The sequence below is a fragment of the Thermobia domestica genome, chromosome 9 (assembly GCF_964235325.1).
Source record: "Thermobia domestica chromosome 9, izTheDome1.hap1.1, whole genome shotgun sequence".
NCBI lineage: Eukaryota > Metazoa > Arthropoda > Insecta > Zygentoma > Lepismatidae > Thermobia > Thermobia domestica.
Window position 1 is genome coordinate 25,692,246 of NC_137462.1, and position 19,708 is coordinate 25,711,953.

At 36.5% G+C, this 19,708-nt stretch overlaps 1 protein-coding gene across 1 annotated transcript in view; it reads left to right on the top strand.

The window, feature by feature from the left end:
• Positions 1–1,876: 1,876 nt before the first annotated feature.
• The window catches only part of corn (microtubule-binding protein cornetto), a gene marked incomplete in the record, with an annotated part of 206,990 nt that continues 189,158 nt past the window's right edge, over positions 1,877–19,708 (top strand). Inside the window, 1 exon segment of the mRNA XM_081770780.1 lies at positions 1,877–2,213.

A 19,708-nucleotide genomic window follows, 5' to 3' on the forward strand; every position in this document is an offset into this window, starting at 1 on the left:
CTGCGCCCCCATACATATATTCCAAGCACTTTTTCCTATCGTTTTTCCTTTTTTCTCCCGAATTTTTCGCTTCCTGACTTCGGCGCCCGGGGCCACCGCCCCGCTCGCCCCCCCCCCACGGCACAGCCGTGGCAAGACCCCTTGATATATGTAAAATTTCGCGTTTTTCACTGACTTATTACTATTCTATTGATAAAATCTATATAAATCTCAAACTCAGGGGGGAAATGCCCTCCCTACCCTCCCCCTAAATGACGCCCCTGCCCGTGTTTAAAACAGTCTTGTAGAGAAACATGCATTTTATACACCTTAAATTGTCTTCTTGATACTATAGGAACTTCATGGCTTTCTCGAATCACAAAATTTCTTGTTTTTTAAATATTTTGTAAGTTGCAAGCAGTGAAACTAGAATTGTTAATTAAAATCTAACTTTCCTCTTCAGCATCAAGGCTATATGAGATGCATTATATTGTTTAAAATGATATTTAGACTACTACTCGGGTTTTTGTCCGAAGCAAGCACCCTTTCTTCCCCGGAAATTGAACATGGAACAACGTGTACAAAATAAGTAACACGTGCACTTCCGCATATTCATTTTCGGCAGTTCAATACTAATCTTAGAAGCAAGGCAAATATCTTAGAGTTATACCTAAGGCGAATTTGCAATTGTTTGAACCTATACCCTTTACACGAAGAGAATTAGGGAAAAAATGAAATTTTTAAGTTTTACGTCCCACGGTTATGCCGACTAGGCTAAAGGAGACGGTGGTTATGAGAAATGAAAGAAACGGTGGAATGAAGAAAGTGGGAGGAAACGGGAGAACCCCAGAAAACCCATGCACACGGTGTTTGTCCACCACAAAGTTCACTTGGGGAAGAGAATTAGGAGTGTACACCATCGACAGAAAAAGAAAGAAGAAAGCAAAAGAAAGAAAGAGAGAAACACAAGAAGAAACAAGAAAAATAAAGAAAGAAAAAGAGAAAAATTATAATATTCCATCACACTTCTTAATGATAATAGGGCCCAATATTTTCATGGAGCGGAAAGGAGGAAATAAAGTTTGGGCAGAGAATACCAGGGATGAAAACACGTAAACGTCCGGAATTGTGGCGCTGAGGATTTTTTTTAAAGTGACAAATTGAAAAAGCATTTCTCCGTGCTAGTTTGAGCGTTTTTTCCCCCACTTTTTATATCACAAATGGCCGGCGTTCATAATGGCTTGACGAGAACCGAAATAAAGGCTTGGAACCTTAGAACCTACCTGGTTACGCCGCCATACGCTCTTACAGAATAAATATGTTCCATTGTGGGAAAAAAAAGAAAAGAAAAGAAAGCAAATTAAAGACAGGAAAAAATCCATTTTTATTCAAAAATACCTAAAACTGTAGTTTTAGAAGAATCAATTTTCAAGAATTTCCGGGAAGAGCCCCCAAACCTCTCACTAAGCCTGAGTGATATTCCATACCCCGAGATTTCCTGGTCGTGAGCTGTGGGAGCTCCCCCACTGGTTTTCAAAACCCGGTACTCTTAGTTCCTATCATATTTCGGCACAGTATAACTACTTACCTTACAATTCTGGGACAATCAATACTGAAAAATGAGCTCTAAGAAAAAATCGAAACCGAAACTACACGCACCGAAGACATATGCTAAGTATTCTCACATATAACATCACGTTTTACAGAGATATATACAAATAAGTGTACAATATTTGAACATATGTATTTAAAAAAAAAATCTTACGTTGATCGTACGATAGAATGAGTAATATAATCATGAAGTAGTGCAGCAAAATCAGTGAAGACAAAAATATTTCCATGCCTTGCCACCTTGCACCGAAGCTGTAGCATTTGCCTCCCCTAGCACTGCGTTTCCTACTGAGCATGCTGCTTGCTGCCCCCTTCGCCCTGCAGCGGTAATCCCTCCTCGTTTCCATCCAGTCAGTCAGTCAGTCGGGCAAGGCAAGGCAAAGTAAAATAATCGGTGGAGAGCGGAGCGGGATTGTATCTACATCTGTTGAATTGTGTATGTTCAATGTTGCAGCGGTGTAGAGCGAGAGTGAGAGTTATTATCCAACAGTGGTGGTTGAAAAAGAGATTTTCAACGAGGAACTTCTACCAACGGCTACAAGTGAACAAATATAAGTGAAATAACTGCACACACAAACATACTGGATCGAGATGCTGTGAAACGCTCACTGTTTTTTGTCCAGGTAATTCCATAGCTTAAAAAAAAAAAAACCTAGTGTTTGTAGTGTTTATAGTTTCTTGCAACTACTTTGTGATGGTTGATAGTTTTCCAGTGTTAGTGTTGTGTATGTAGTGCCCACGAGGGTGCTCTTCATTTGTTGGTCTTTGTTGTTTTGCTAGGTGAACAACAGAACCAGTGTAGCCTTGTATCATGAATGAGTTCGACGAACCAACCATCTGTCCGTGTGATTTGAAAACCGGCTTGTATTGATCCAACGTTACAGCTGACTTCACAAGCGCCTACGAATATTAATTTATTTATTTTTGGATATAGATCTTGAATATGCAGAAATAGTCATCAGTCTGAATTATGTAATTTTAATGAAATTGATGAGTGTAAAACTACATCAGTTTTTAATTGGTTAAGGAATGAGAGTCAGCGATAAGCGACAGATAATAGTGTAAAACCATAATTTCTGTCATTGTTTATAATTATCTTATTGTTACGGTGAAGTAATATTATTGACAATACAAGAAGCGGTGCTTCCCCAGCAAGTGCTTGAGCGCAATCCCCCCCAAATTTGAAATCCAATCCCCTGTCTCCCTCCCCCAAAAGTAGTAAAGAAAATTGAATTGGTTGGCAAAATGAAGGTAACTTAGTTTGGAGATGAAATTTTATTCGATTTCGGAACTTTTTGTTTTCAAAATAAATGCAGACTTGGCATTTTCTATGAAAATTTGTCTCTCAAAGAATTTAATGGCCACATCTAGTGCCGTAAATACCACCCCTGAATGCAATGACTTTTATCAACATAAGCTTAGGAATAGTGGGAATATTTTATGTACTAAAACTGAAGTTTGATGCATGTAGGCTATAGTATCTATGTTTTTACCATTATTTTCAATTTGGATTTTTTACAATACAAAAATCGCGTACTTGATATATCCTAAATATAAATGTGGCAGCGACTTCAGATAGTAGCTGATAAATGATATAACGAATAAGGTACAATGGTAGCCCAAACGTAGGTATACACTCCTGCATTGATTAAGTATAATATTCTAGCTTATGGGTTTATTTGTTTCGGCTGTTCCGGGTTTAAGGTATATAAGTAAAAAGGCTTTAATAACAAATAATAAAGAAATTAAGTCAACCTGATAGATAATAAAAAACTGATATAAAATACAGTGAGATAATCAGTACGGGACTGTATACCTATTTTTGGGCTACCCTGTATAACTTCTATAATGCTTTAATAAAAAAACACACGATATGTTTGCGACACTATAGAAAAATTAACTCTCCTTGAATTTGATTAAATAATTGAAGTACGTGAAATCGAACTCTTCGTTTATTTACTTAGTTCCCTGGTTGGAAATCAAATAAAACTGGTACGATACAGCAATCGAGATGTGTCCAAAATAAAGTTTCTTATTGAGATATGGACGTCTTACGATACCTTACATGGGTTTTCACAAAAGTAAATATAGGGAAACAAGAATGATGTTAAGATAATTAAAAATTAGGGGTAAACTTTACAATACACGCTCCAGTTGCGCATCGTTCAGTAGGTCTGCTTTAAAAGGGTATAGTAAAGTAGAGTAGAGTAGAGTAGGATAAGATAGGGTTAAATAGAGTAGGGGTAGGAACGGGTTAGCTTAAGGTTAGGGAAGTTTTGATCCATTTTCATTAAATGAATAGAGTGTAATTTTTCTTTTCTGAGCGAGTGTACCAGCTGGAGCAGGCATTGTAAAGTTAAGGGGATCTTCTACCATCTCCGCTTAGGTTTCTAACTCTCCATTTGATAACATGTAAAATTTAATATGGTAATTTCTAACAAAGTATTGCAGGTAATAACTTGAAATTTTTAATACAAATACACAAGACCCATATAAATCCAACCACGGTCTCCAATTTACGTTACATGCGTTAGATTAATTGCAATATATTCTTCAGTAAGTTTGGCAACAGAGAATAAAAAGTATGCTGCAGAGGGGAGAGGGCTGACCATCTGTTTGCTTGTTAGCTGCTTTTAAAAGGACGCTCTTACCAGAAAAATCACGTTGTGATTCTCACTTCTCAGTGGTTAGAATGGTCTGGACTGGAAGAGCCCAAAATTTCTTCTTTCTTCCTTTCACGGTTTGTTTGTTTCTTCCACCCCCTGCTATCACAAGAAGACAACTTGTTTCGGAAAGCACTTTGAATTAGTAGCGAAAAGCCAAACTGAATGACACCACGGACGGATTAAAGGGAGGGGCGGTCACTCCCTCCGAGAACATTTGAATACTTTGAATAATCGGAGTAAGAAACTAGAAATTGCGTAATCTAATAAGAAAAGTTTGTTGAAGTATACAAATCAAGACGCATTTTAAGTGTCACAGCATTGTACTCTCATCCCCTCCCCTCCCAATTCCCTTCTGAAGAAATTCTCTTTTGTTTCTCTGTTCCATATTAGCCTTTACACTTACAATTTCATTATCCAGTATTGATTATTACCATACCATCTGCACAGAAGGCGAATAAGGTTTACGAGTCCTTCCTGCCCCCTTTTTTAAAAATTGCTAATTATAATAAAATTTATCGAAAACAATTCATCTCAACGATAAAGACTTATACACATTCATTATTGCAATTTTAAAATAAACTCGCCGCCTGTCGCGTATGCTAGCGATCTAATATATACGAATAGATGAAAAGTTAGTTTGAAGCGTATTGTTTCTATTGTTGCATCGACAAAAGTGAGTGCTAAATCGATTTAGGCTCGTTGGTCTTTGCGAGGTCCCTCAAGATGCAAGGCCGTGGGCAGTCGCCCACCACTTGAAACGCCTCTGCACTAGAGGTCTGCACGTGCTCGGGCCTACAAAGAATGTATCACTTCGGGCCCGGGAGGGGTTCGGGCAGTAGCGTCATTTCAGATTTGGCTTGGGGGGCCAAGACCCCTTGATATATGTAAAATTTCGCGCTTTTCACTGATTTACTACTATGCTATTGATAAAATTATATAAATCTCAAACTCGGGAGGGGGACAAATGCCTCTCCCTGTCCTCCTAAATGACGCCCCTGGGTTCGGGCTGTGGATTTTTAAATATACAACCATATTTCTCGGACTTTTTCGGGCCTAGCTTTGTAAATATAGTGTAAAACGATACAAATTGCACCGTTCTTTCTGGAGGACTTTTAAAACACAACTGCAAAATCAAACCTCGAATTGCTGTAAATAAAAATACAATTTTGCATTAATAATTAAGTTTCTGCAATTCGGGCTTATTTGATTATCACAGAGCTCAGTCCGGGCTAGGGCCTAAATGCTAAATGTTTGGACTCGGGTCGGGCCTCATATTGTAAATTCACGGGCCGGGCCCGGGCTGAAAATTCCGGCCCGTGCAGACCTCTGCTCTGCACCCGCACACATTTCTTCCTAGTCCAGAAAATCTCCTCCCCTCCGCATCGTCAATAATGGTAAATTTGTTCCTCGTATATTTGCTTATTATTGTAAGAGAAGTTCAAACCAGAACTCTAAAATTTGTTCGTTCTCTGGGGTAATGTGAGTAATGCAAATTAAGAAAGATATGCGTAATATACAAATGTCAGAAAAACTTGATATCAATTTGAATAACCTTTTACGTAATGTTTATTTTAGAAATAATAAACTTGTGCAAGTATATCGAGGCATCTGAAATTTAATGTTAAATAGTGGCGAGTGAGCCAGAAGGGGCGTGCACTATTCAGTTAGTCAAAGAACTCATATATGTAGCTTGAAAACTAATACTATTTAAACCAATATTGAATTAGACAAATTTGATCACTCTGGCCACAGAAAAGGCGTCACCTTCTATGGCCCACCCATCGCATGATGGGAATGAAAGACAGAGGAAAAAAAAGACAAATTTGTAAAAAGTAGGATAACCATAATTGGAAATAGTGTGTGTATTTTTTAAGGAGGAAACCCAGAAGTACATTCTCGATATAATAATAATAATAATAATAATAATAATAATAATAATAATAATAATAATAATAATCTTTCTCACTTCAATCATAGGTTGATGCGCAAGAAGGAAATTTTAAAACTTTTCTCTCCCCTGGGAGAGCTGTTTTATAATTTGATAAGGTCTCTTCTTCGTAACTGCATCTATCCCTGGTCGGGCCGCGGTGGGTCAGTGGTAGAGCGTTCACCTTTAATGTATGGCGTCCTTAGTTCGATCTCAGCTCGCACCAAGTGAACTTTGTGGAGGACAAACACCATGTGTGGGGGGTTTCTCGGGATTCTCCCGTTTCCTTCCACTTTCTGCATTCCAGCATTTCCTTCTTTTCACAACATCACTAGCTCCTTTAACCTACCAGGCATAACTGTGGGACGTAAAACTGATAGATTTTTCTATCCTTGATCTTCCACTTCCTGGTTTTTCTTCTGCCTTTTCCCCTATCAACACGGTGATCCAATCGGAGTGCCGAATAAGATGTCCAAGCATGCTGTTTCTTTTTTTCCCTATTATCTTCATGATCTGTCGTCCTTCATTAGCTTCCTTTAGTACGTCTTCATTCCTTTTCCTTATACAGTATTATTATTATTACACAACCACACAAAATAAATAAAAGTTCTGTGCACTGGACCCCAGGGTATTGATTCGATGTATTTTGGTACCCAGAACCCAAATTTCGAAACTCCAGGACGATTTGACCGTGTCAACTTTGTTTTATGGGCGAAGAACGTAAGTGCTGTTTTACGTTTGCTTATGTTTATCGCCCATTTAAAAAAATATCACGGTCAATCGTCCTGGAGTTTCGAAATTTGGATTCTGGGTACCAAAATATTTTGAATCCATACCCTGGGGTCTGGTGCACAGAACTTTTATTCTTTTTGTGTAGCTGTGTTATTATTATTATTATTATTATTATTATTATTATTATTATTATTATTATTATTATTATTATTATTATTATTATTATTATTATTATCCATGCGTACATTTTCTCGAAAATATCCTCCCCCTAAGAGATGATCAAAAATTCATTCCTGAATAGTACTCAGCTTCTTTTCCTACTAATGACTATTTAGGAGTTTTTCCTTAGCTGAATCTCGTTATATTGTGTCTCCATTGTACGTAGAATAGGATTCGATTGCCAGTGTAAGCTCTCAACTTTCGAAGTTAAGTCAACATCGTGAAAGAAATGGAGAACTATCCGAATAAAGTGGTAGCGATCTCTGGCCAAGAAAGACGAAAGGATTGTTTGATGTCATTGCACTGATCACGATCTTCTAGGTTGTGAATGTTTACCAGCTGGCATGTCCAGGCCCCTATGGGCTGTATTGCTGAGTTTAGATTTTAGACTAATAAACAGCTGTCTTTAGAAAATAACCTTGTAACACAAATATGATAGTCATGAGTTCCGAACCATAGTGTCAAGTGGTATAAATCTCACTTGGGTGGTAAAATTTGTTATTAGACATTCGTGGAAATCAACTGCTCTGTTAAAATATTTCAGTTTTCTAACATTGTTATGCCTAATTATTATTAAGCATTAATAATTACTTATTATTAAGAAGAAGCTGAAAATCGAGAAACATGGAAGAAATATTTCAAGGTCCAAACTGAAAATTAAGAAGAAACGAAAAAAATCTCATCAGTCCCAGGACCGGCCAAAAGGCAGAATACTTAATAATAATAATAATAATAAGAAGAAGAAGAAGAAGAATTTTAAAATTTCATTCTTGATTATAAGAATACATTATACATTATAAAAGTCGTATACAAAGAAATGTATACATCCTAGAAATAGTGTATACATATCAACGAAATACCTTACTACTGTCAAACAGCATTTGTACTGTGTATACATTTATATTAATTCTATAGACTGTCACGTCTTTTAATCACGTGGCTCCCCAGCTTGGCTCACAACGATGAGCAAACGCCAATGATTTGATTATTCTAGTAGGGAATCGAACCTAGAATCACGCGAACAGGAGTCAAAAGTTCTAACCACAAGACTATGGAACCCCTTAGTATGACGTTATGCTTGAAATTCAAATGATTCTACCAAAAACAATTATCAACGAAATAGTTTATTACATCTCTAACACATTACATTTATACTGTGCATACATCTATATTAATTACATTATGAAAAGGAGTAGAATGACTATATGCCTGAAATTAAAATGATCCTACAAAAAGCGTATTTTTCAACGAAATACCTTCCTATTGTCATGTATACGGGTAATGTTATTCGTGGGTGGAAGGAGGAGTCGCCCGAAGTAAGGAAGAAATACAATACTCTCCTATCTGATAATTGAAATCATGAATAAATTTTATTATTATTATTCTTTCTGTATATGTTCATTTTCGAGTTAATCATTCCATATCGGACTCCCGAAGAAAAAAATACTATCGAAACAACTTATTGACCGTGCTGATAGCGACTACTCCCCGTCACGACACCGTTTTTCAGTTTTGTTAGTGTTAGGAAAAAGAAGAGTGAGAAAGAAGAGTAGCAGAGGGAGGCAGAGAAGAAAAGAAAAAGAGAAAGAATGAAGAAAGATAAAGGATTGGAGGAGAAAGGATTACTGGATAATTCAGGAAATATAGTAATGAACTTGAATGGTTATTAACGAAGGATCAATTCCGAAGTGATCCGGAAACAGACACATGTCCATAAATACGAGCCTGATCTGGGTCCAGGCGACTGCACAAGAGGGAGTTGCCCAAACCCAGCCCAAGCCAGGTGAAAATGGAATTTAATTGGTTGTAAGATAATCCTGAATGGTAAATATTAACTATCCAGTCTCTGAACTCCATACTCTGAGATCGACCACACATATGAATTAGCTTGGCGAGACTTCTTTTTTGGAAGGAGAGAGTAACAAATTGTTTTCCTCTTTGATTCCTTCATTTTGTCACACTTCTTGCAACACAGATATTATAGCAGAACGACAGTAGAATTTCCAGTAAGTGCACTTTGCAGTTCGTTTCAAGACTATTCTAAAACTCAAGGGTCACAAAATCACCCTCCCCTCTTTCCCTTTTCGAAGGGATCTTTCGGGGGGAAAGGTGAAAAATGTGGAAACAATTGGATACAATTACTAAGAACATTTTCCTTCTTCCTTCACAAGTCTTTTGTTTATGGTCATTTCGTCTTGTGTGATAAGGCGGACTTCAGAACGTAAAATTGCAACGCTCCAGATTCCCTACCCAAATTGTCACGCGGTTCGTATGTCAGTCTTCGAGTTTCTTCAAAGAATGTTACATTATCTGCTATGAGATCTGCAAACGATCTCCATTGTATAACTGCTATCTCGATAGAGGCAGTGGACAAAACTAAGGACAAAGCTGCCCAAAACAAGTTTTTGACAAAAAAAAAAAAAAAAAAAAAAAAAAAAAACAGAGACAACATTTGTTTTTAGCCAGAAGCGCTCATAAATCACTACCACGTGACGCGAAGACTATTAGGGCTAGAGGTTCAGCAGAGAGCTCTCAATTCCTGGAGAAATTCTATCCTCTACGTTGCCAAGTGTAAACGGAAGTATACATTATAATTAATCTAAATTGATCTGGGGCATTAAATCAAAAACAGACACCATGAACATATAGGTATTGCTGTTGGAAAATATCATGGAAAATTTTGAGACGGTAAGTGCAATATCTTGTTAAATATTCACATAGAAATATCTACGTGTTATCTTATAGGGATCCTGAAACACTTGCAAGTGGGTAGACATCCCCTTAACCCAAAATTAGTTTAAAGGCTTCTCAGTTTATTTAGAATAACACAAGAACTAATAATAATAAAAAAAGAAAAAAAAGCTATCTACGTGTTGCTACTTTGTTGATGTAGAGAAGTCTTGACGAAATAGCTCCTTAATTATATCGTACTATTCAATGATATAATTATAAGCGCTAGATACAGTTAACGTAGTGCCAGTGTTGAAGTTTTTCCTGGAGAACAACTTTTACCGTTGTTAATTGTTTTTGTTGCTAGACTGTCCAGTTCAAAAGTTTAGGACTTCTATCTGGAGCCGGGAAAATTTGCTTCCTCCAGGTGAAATCCTCTGAGCTTTCTGAGTTTAACCCTGTATGAGGCAAAAGAGGTAAAAACGTGAAAATAAGTGAATAATAGATTCATAATTTTTCGTTTGCAACGGGAGGGGAAAAGAAAGTCAGGTATAAGGTGGCAATTGCGTTGGGATCAAGCATCAGTAAATTAAGTCCGATGGTACAGTGAAAATTTGGTAGGTATGGGGAGTGGTTGCTGGGAAAGTAGATAACAGCGAAACTTTTCCAGACTCATGCCGTTTCCGTCCCTCAGGTTACAAGTTTGCAGGCGAATCAATGTTGCATTTCATTGTCTGAGGCTGTCTATGAAAGGAAAAGGATACCTCGTAGTAGATGAGCGGAACTCTGATGGCGCTAGAGGCCAGGGGACGAGCATCCTCGGTGGCTACGCCTGCCCCCCCTCAGACCGCCCCTCATCCAAATAAAAGCTGTCATCGTCACTGAAGCAGAAAGTACCATGACTCCCAAAATATTGGCTGTATTTGATTTTTCAGTTTGGTGTCCCTGTTAGGAGCAATGCTATATACGAGACAGGGATCCATAGCTTAACGTGGATCCGAACCACATGAGCTTCCGTTGGGAATCGAATCCAAATCTCTCACGCCAAAGGTGCCTACGCTAATCGCTTATCCAAAAGTGATCTCCAATTTTTTCTCTAATGATAATTACTGTCACGTGGATATTATTAGAGAAGTAATATACCATCCATGCTGTGTTATGATTATTCGTCAAAATCATGAACATTTTCTATTTTCTGGAATTTTGGTGTTCCATAATAACATTTTCACATTAAGTGGAGTTCATATACTTTATTATTATTCCTATACAGATAGTAGCTTATTTACGTAAATAGTGTTATAATTAACACTATTCGAACAATGTTTCCAAATATCAGCCAAAGGACATTTGAATAAGGGGATGAAAATCATTATGTTAATTTTAACAGTACTCGCTGTTTTCATAATCTGGAAATTTCCTAAATCATTCCTGCTATGGTAACTAAAATGTCTATTTTAAAAAAAAAAACCGCTAGCTGTATACTAGACAAATAGTTTCTTAAATCCTAGTCATATACTAGAAAAATATTACAATTTCAATTTCATGTCATAGCTTTCGGTTAATTAAAGTCTATTATGAATTAAAATGAGTATTTTCTCAAAAAAAATTGTAATTATTATTTATGCTCCTTTATAACATTAAACATTATTCAATAAATTTGGTTTTACGAATTCATTCTATGGGTTAAAAGTCTTATATCCTCAGAATGGAGAATTAAATAAATGAAATATTTAATTTGACGTGTTAGCCTTCCATGTTCAAATGACAAGATGATTATTGAAACCAGTGACTTACGTAGTTCTTCAACAGGGAGGCATTTAAGCTCCCTAAATCATATAATTTAGATGTTCGTATAGTACATTTTTTTATTTTCTGCATAATATCTTTCTCACGGGGAGGGGGTTAAATCCCCTAAATAATTTTTTCGTACGCCACTGATTGGAAGTAAATGATTATAAAATAATTGGTGGAATAAAAATTTAGGAGAAACAGACAGAACTCTAAGAAATCTCAAGACACTTTTGTCCACCACAAATTGTCATTACCTGGGGTCCAACCATGTACTCCGTGTCTTCGAGTATGGATAATCGAAAGTCCAATCAACCTACTCTAATCATTATTCTTGTTACTGACCTCTACACGATCCTGCTTTATATTATCCATTTATTTTCTACGTTCTTGGTCTATCTAAAAGTAAAGGTCACTCCAATTCACAGCTAAAGCTCTCTCCACGTATTCTTCTGTGAGTGATATTTCCGTAATAGACGTCTTATATTATCTGTATAATTGCACTGATATTCCTCATTATAAAACTTCCACCATTCACATATTTATTCATCTTTTATTTATTTATTTTTGACAGTATTTTCCATGAAACTTGTTTGTTTTTGAAAATTCACAACTTCTGTTCTTTACTGCAAGTTAGCGACCAGTGACACCTATTAGACTCAAAATCCAGAATGAGAGGTGTTTCAACCACCCTCGTTGCGACCGCCTTCAACTCTTGAAGCTTTCGGTTGTTTGTAAGGATAAATAAATGTAAGTTTAGAAAGTAAGCAATCAAGAACGTGAAATGAATTCGAAGTATCCCCCCCCCCTTTTCCCCGAACAAAAATGTCATCTCCCCTACCTTAAGGTTCTGGCTACGGTATTGCGTAGTTATTACTACTAATTCTGTTGACAGTGTCCGCTGCTTCCTTCATTTCAGTAGCTCCCTGCTCGTCCTCCAATTCTTAGGTAGATTTCTGTGGTTTCGGCATTTGTGGCCATGTTAGCCCGTCACGTATGAAGGATGACTTCTCTCGGCGATCGCAGTATCCAAGAAAAGGGGAGGAAGGAAGCGGTCTGGGACTGTATGTTAGGTACCATTCAGGCATTTGCCTGGTGTGAATGAGGAAAAGCTCTCTCAGAATGACTGGCCTGAAAAAGCTCTTCAACTTTTTCGACCGTGTCTCCACCGGGAATCTAATCCGGAACCCTCGCACCAAAGATACACAATATTAGGTAAACTCTGCACTGTGATGTGATCCTAAGTGTGTATATCCTTTTTATTCTCGTTGTTTGAAAAAAATATATATATATATATATTATGAGGTCCACTCAACCATTTGCATTTTTCTTTTACAATCGGAAGAAAAGGTTATGCCTTAACTCCGCCATTTTAAATAAGAAATAAGAAATAGTCATGTAGCTTTTCCCAGTAGTCCCCTAGCTAAACACTTGCCACCAGTGTTGCCCACGACAGAAGAAATAAGGTTTTTTTTCGCCTCGTATCGTAAAATGTGTAGAAGTCTCGTTTTGTCTCAATCTATTCTTTATCGGAAATCCCTTTTCGTCTCGCTTTAGTATGTAGAAATCCCTTTAGCATGTATTCTAAATCAGTGGTTCTCAACTTTTCGAGCGTAGCGCCCCCTTGAGTAAATGCGATTGTCTTGATCGTTCCCCGACCCTTTAATCCAATCCACCCGTGCAAAGGCTGGACGTAAGACTTGGACGAAGCAGTCTAAGAACCAGAAAGAGGCTTCAATTTTTACAGTCTACGTACGTTATCTTGTTTAAAAAAAAAATAAATAAATAAATAAACTTTGATAACTTGTAGTATACATAATGGCTTTCGTCCAATAATAAAAGTCTGGACGGTCGTGAAATTTCGAACTTGCCCTAACTAGTCTATAGCCTCTTTCTGTTTCAACGCCCTTTGGAAACGAGAACGATTCGTTGGAAGGTGTTAACGCCCACATTTGAACAACTATTCTAAAAAGAAGTATACTAGTACTAGTTGCATTCTTCAGTGAGTTCTTCTTCACTGAATTAGTCTTCAACAGAATTCAGTGAATAAGAAATGATTCGTTTCCTGAAATATTTATGCGAGTTTAAGTACAATCTAAATCTATCTGAGGAGTTTCCATTGGCGCTGTATATATCTTATCTGAAGTCTTGAGACAGCTAGGTTCCAGACACTCCTGTGGAATCGCCGTGTTTGAAATGGCTTTTGTCGAAACGTCTTGAAGAGCAGTCGGAACTTTTATGTTCTCTAAAAAGAAAATATGCATGGGTTTTCTTTGTCGTGACGAGTTTTAACGAGAATTCTGGGTGAAAAATGACGAACCTCAACAAAAAAACAGAGAAATATGAGTTCTAGACTCTCGGAAATGTTTTACTCTCCCCTTCTTTCCCCCTTTTTCCATATGTTTTCCAATTTCTCTGCTGCTGATGCACTATTCGGGCCTATTCTTCGATTATGAACGACGGTGCAGTGGCAGTCTTTGTTCGTCTCCGAAGTTTCCCCTTCAGATGTCGATTTACCACTCCCCGACTCGCACAGTCGCTACAGCGTGAATTGAAGAAGGGAGAAAACATAGTTGCACACCGTCATTATATTTTACTAGTATTTATCAAGCGTTGAAGAGCTGTTTTTAACACAGATTCACAAAATTGTTAATGTAGTGAACCAAATGTGTGGTAAATTGTCTAATGCAGTGGTATTCAGCCACCGATCCGCGAAATTATTTTCCCGGTCCTCGTTAGCGGATCGTCAGCTTTGGCGTATTATATGGTGCATGTCACCCATGAAACTTTCTTAGGATGTAACTCTCAACTCCAGATTCAAAAGCAAGCCACTAATTCAGTTTCGGTTATCTATGAGTGGAGAGTTTGTCGGTATAAGGTTAGCATACCAGTCTTTGGCACAGAAGACCCGGGTTCGATTCCTTCTTCGATAGTTCGAAAAAAAATTGTTTTTCCAACAAAATTCGTTATTCGGATAATTGTTTGTATATTGAAAACGAATATTCAGATATTCGAATAACAGAAAAATGATTCGATTAGTTGTTCGAATAACAAATAATCGAATTATTTTAACAGCACTGGTACAACAGCTGTAAAAAAAAAAAAAAAAAAAAAAAAAAAAAACGTAGTTTATGCAATGAAGATTGAATAGTTAAAATTCAGTGTTGATCCAGCAGGTGCTTGCTCTAGACGCAGGAGAAACCGGTAACAAGAGCAGATGTGTTTATTACATGGCACCAGCTAACAAAAACCAAATGACAGTGGGACTATTATTATTATTATTATTATTTTATTTTATTTTCGAACAGCCTTAGTAGTAAAAAGTATTTTACTTATTAAGAGCGTGGCTATTGGAGTTTGTAGCTGATTTATATTTTTCTTTATCATTGTATGTGGCTTTTGGTTGCCTGTGTGTGTAAGCCATACCATTCGACATATCGAGACTAAATCTTAAACTTCAAGTTTCTGTGGGAGGCACAGTGGCTCAGTGGTAGAGCGCTTGTCTTTGGTGCGTGGAGTTCCCAGTTCGATCCCTGTCCAAGTAAAGTTTGTGATGGACAAAATCGAATTCGTGGGTTTTCACCGGGCACTCCCGTTTCCTTCAATCATCAATTCTCATTCTATCAATTCTTCCATCATTCACATGCCTTAAGAGCCTGCCTTACTAAAAATAATACGAAATTTACCATTTTCTTTTGCTTGATTATTCATCAGTGAAAGGAGATAATGAAATGCAAGTTATCACAATCATAGATAATGCTAGTCTACAACAGAAAATATGAACCTGAAGAATGTTCAGTGTTGTCATCCATACAAATTAAAGTGTTGCCAGAAAAACAATTTCCCTAAAATCTAAGTTAAGGCAGCGAGTAGAGGAACAAACTCAACTGCATTTGGTTACGTATCATATTGTTTTGGTTTCTTGTGAACTACTTTTTAAATAATAGTTGTATTTAGTTTGTAATAAACAAAATAGTTTTAACATACAGTTATTAAAACTAAATAACAATGTTAATGAAAAAGTAGTTCACAAGAAACCAAAACAACATGATACGTAATCAAATGTAGTTGAGTTCATTCCTCTACTCGCTGTCTTAACTTAGATTTTAGGGAAATTGTTATTCTGGCAACACTGTAATTTGTATGGATGGCAACACTGAACATTCTTCAGGTTCATATTTTCTGTTGTAGACTAGCATTATCTATGATTATGGTAACTTGCATTTCATTATCTCCTTTCACTGATGAATAATCAAGCAAAAGAAAATGGTAAATTTCGTATTATTTTTAGTAAGGCAGGCTCTTAATCGTCGTCGTCTTAGCCTAAAGTGCAGACTGAAATACTTAATTTCCTTTCATCTATCAGCTTTCTGTGAATTTCCTCAGGGAGTTGACAGATGCTAATATTCGCGTCAACACCCAGAAATATAGAACAGTTTAATGGAGGGCGAAATTTGAAAATTGTGGCTTTCCTTGGACATCTAGTAAACTTTTATTTACATTTGTTAAATCTGTAATAGCACTACAATATGACGTTATTTTTTTTCCTCGAAGATTCTAAAAAGAGTAATTTACTTGTAGAAATCAGCTTTTTCGACAGTTTTGTGAAATGACTTGTATAGGCTTTAGTTATCTGATTTTAGAATTTGATTTAACTAGGTTCGTAAAGTAAAAACTAATGACAGTTCTACTGTAGAAACCAATGAACTCTGCTCAAGATAGTAAAAGAGGACCACGCCTGGAAGTTTCAATTTCGTCCGGTAAATGTCAACCGCTCAGTGATATTTGTTGCTATCTAACGGTACTACGTGCATCTTCAATTATACATCTTCATTTCAATCGTAAACATTTTAATATGGACTAGCTGAATCAGCGCTCTCTACACCGCGCATCATTCACATGTGAACATGAATTTCCTCGTCATTCCTGACAACATCTGTACATGCTCCTTTACAAACACAAGTGGAAGACGTCTTGATAAAAATCGGCAAGGGGTACCATAAAGGGGAGATGTTTTTTTTATTATTTTTTTCAATATATCGCACGGTTTGCAAGATTTGAGACTATTTCCGGTTAAAGTTTCTAATTCATGTATGATCAATGTTTTCTTTCTTCTTGCATGCAGTATGTAATAAGCAAATACATCACACACACACAATTAATTATTCAGTGGTATATGGTGTTCATTGGACGAAAACACTTCAAATAATAAAGATTTTTCTTAGACTGGACAAATCATAATTCTTCGTTTCTCATTACTATTTGGCCATGAAACAAACGCCTGATATATACAACTATGTGGTATTGACATGTGTAACTCGTAGGATATGATGCTTTACTTTTTTTTAAAAAAATTCAACACTTCTAATGTACCCCTTAAAAATGCAATAAAAAATAACTACTATGTTTTTTTAAAAAAAATATTTAATTGGAACTAGACAATTTAAACAAAATTTGGAATCGATCAGTGAAAACTACGTTTCTAGCACTTGTGGTTTTTGAGATCTCATTGTCGAAAGGATTGGAGACAAACATATAAACTTTTCTTTGGAGTAAAACATATAAACCTAGCATTTTCAAACTTTCATTGAATATCTCTAAATGCAAGTCTTTATTGTTCTCAAGGAAAGAAACTCCCATCAATTATCCGTATATAATTAATGGTATATCTCTGTGTAAACCAAATTCAGTTAAAGATTTAGGAGTAATTTTTGATTCAAAATTGACCTCTCATCACATCGATGCAATCTCTAACGTTGCATTCAGAAACCTGGGTTTTATCTATAGAATGGGTAAAGAGTTTAGAAACGAGTCAACATTCATTGAACTTTATAATTTGTACGTAAAGTCCCGATTAGAACATGCGTGCGTTATTTGGACACCGAATGTAAATAATTTCAAGCAATAGAAAACATGCAATTTAAATTTCTAAAAATGCTTACGTACAAGAAAACAGCTTTCTATCCCACACAGATTCCCTACGTGGACTTAGTAAGGAGTTTGAATTTCCTAACGTTGACGAATCGACGAAAGATGTTTGATTTACTATTTTTATATAAAGTATTAAATAATAAAATTGACTGTCCAGAGCAACTCACGAAAATATATCTGAGCGTTCCAACAGGCAGAACAAGACCAGGGAATACTGGTATATTTTTCTGTGAAAGGGCACGAACAAATATTCTCAGTAAATCTCCGCTGTGGAGAATGTGTGACTCCTACAATGAATTAAGTCAGAAAACTGATGTATTAGATATATTCAGTATGTCAGAATATGTATTTAGAAACAGGATTATTACCGAGTACCTGACACTCGAATTGAATTGATTAATTGTACGGGTAAATGTATATATGTCTATGTATGTATTATACGACACTATAATTAGGCATTAAGCCTGTTGTGTTGTTTTCTAAATAAATAAATAAATAAATAAATTTTAATATATAGATAGCCACCATTAGTCACCGTTACCCCTTGAAAATCTTAACGTATTAACTTCATTAACGAACTTGGCTGAGAAAATCTCTAGCTATCTACGACAAAGAAGATAATTCAAAAATTCGTTTTCTTTCAACCGTTACAGTGTGGAGTAGTGGGTGGGTTAAAGCCACCGTTACCCGTTAAGATGTTAACGGATTGACTTCATCAACGAAATCGATCGATATAATTGATTTAGCTATATATTGCAAAAAAGATAATTCAAAAATTCGTTTTCGTTCCAGAGTTATCGTGTAGAGTAACATACACACGTACTGACTTAGAATCTTATAAGGAAAACCCAGGAACCAATCACAGTCGAGCTGAAGAAATTAGTGCAAGGCATCTGTGGCTTCTATTTTGTGTTTAAATGAGTAAAGCGTGACAAATAGTGACTAACGTGTTGCTATCAATGCCTCACACGTACACGTAATGTGGCTTCGTGACCAAATTATGAACATGCATGCTTTCCAGATGCGGGTGGGGATGCTCGTTTCGGTTACCGAACCAAGTAGTGGTTGGGATTCCAGTACATATAGCACTAGCTGAAACTGCGCTGTCTACACAGCACATCATTCTAATATGAGCCTGCATCTTCTTCCCACTTCCCCACTATATCTGTACGTCCTTTTACAGACACAAGTGAAGGACTCTGAGAGTGAATTGCTATAGATCCAAGAATTTTCAATGAAAACGTTGTTTTCATGGAAGGGTACCCTATAGGCATTTGAAGTTGCAGCATAGATTCAGCAAAAGTGCCTGCAATGTCCGTCAACCCGCTTTACGTAGTTCTTCTTCTGGTTGCCTAGCACAAGGATATCAACCTGAACGCTCTAGCGATGTTGTTAATCTTATGGGCTCAAAAGGACCTAGAAACGTTAAATAGAAAAATAACGGAACTTTTTTTTTTTTTTTTTAAATAATGAGAAGTGACAAATCTACACGAAATTTGGAATCGATCAGTGAAAAGGCACATTTCTAGAGTTTGTGGTTTCCGATATCTTATTGTTGAATCGAATTGGGCACAAACATATAAAAGTGTGCATTTGAATATGATATATAGATAATCTTTTTTTTTTTTTTTTTTTTTTATGAATTGTCTTGAAAGTAACAGTCAACTGATATTGACCATTGAATTTACAGCTATCCGGAAAGTTACCACGTAATATTGGTAACATCGATGACTTCTGCCATCTGTATCCTTGCACTTATTCTAAACTTTGATTTAATGCTACTTTATCTCTTCAAGTTCATTTCAATTTGGCATCTGCAGTGGCAAGCCTGTGTGCAGAGCACTGCGGATGCAGGGATTGCGATTACTATATAACATGAGCATTTTAATTCTTTTATTTTTTAGCTGCTTTTTTTTTTCCCCGCAAGCGATGAGTTTCCTTTTATATCTTAAACTGCTTGACAGCAAAGCCACTGTAGGTTGGAGTCTACGCGTGCAATGACTTCGGATAATAAAATTTCCCTCTGACCACGAAGCAGTGTTGTTCATGGAAATTGATGTACAGACTAGTGACGTAAGAAATCAAGGCCATTTCAGAGCATGCTGGTAGCGCTTTGATAAGTGTAGGCTGCTTTTTTTAAAATCTTTTATTATTGAGTTATTTTTTTTTTTTAACTTGCACATTT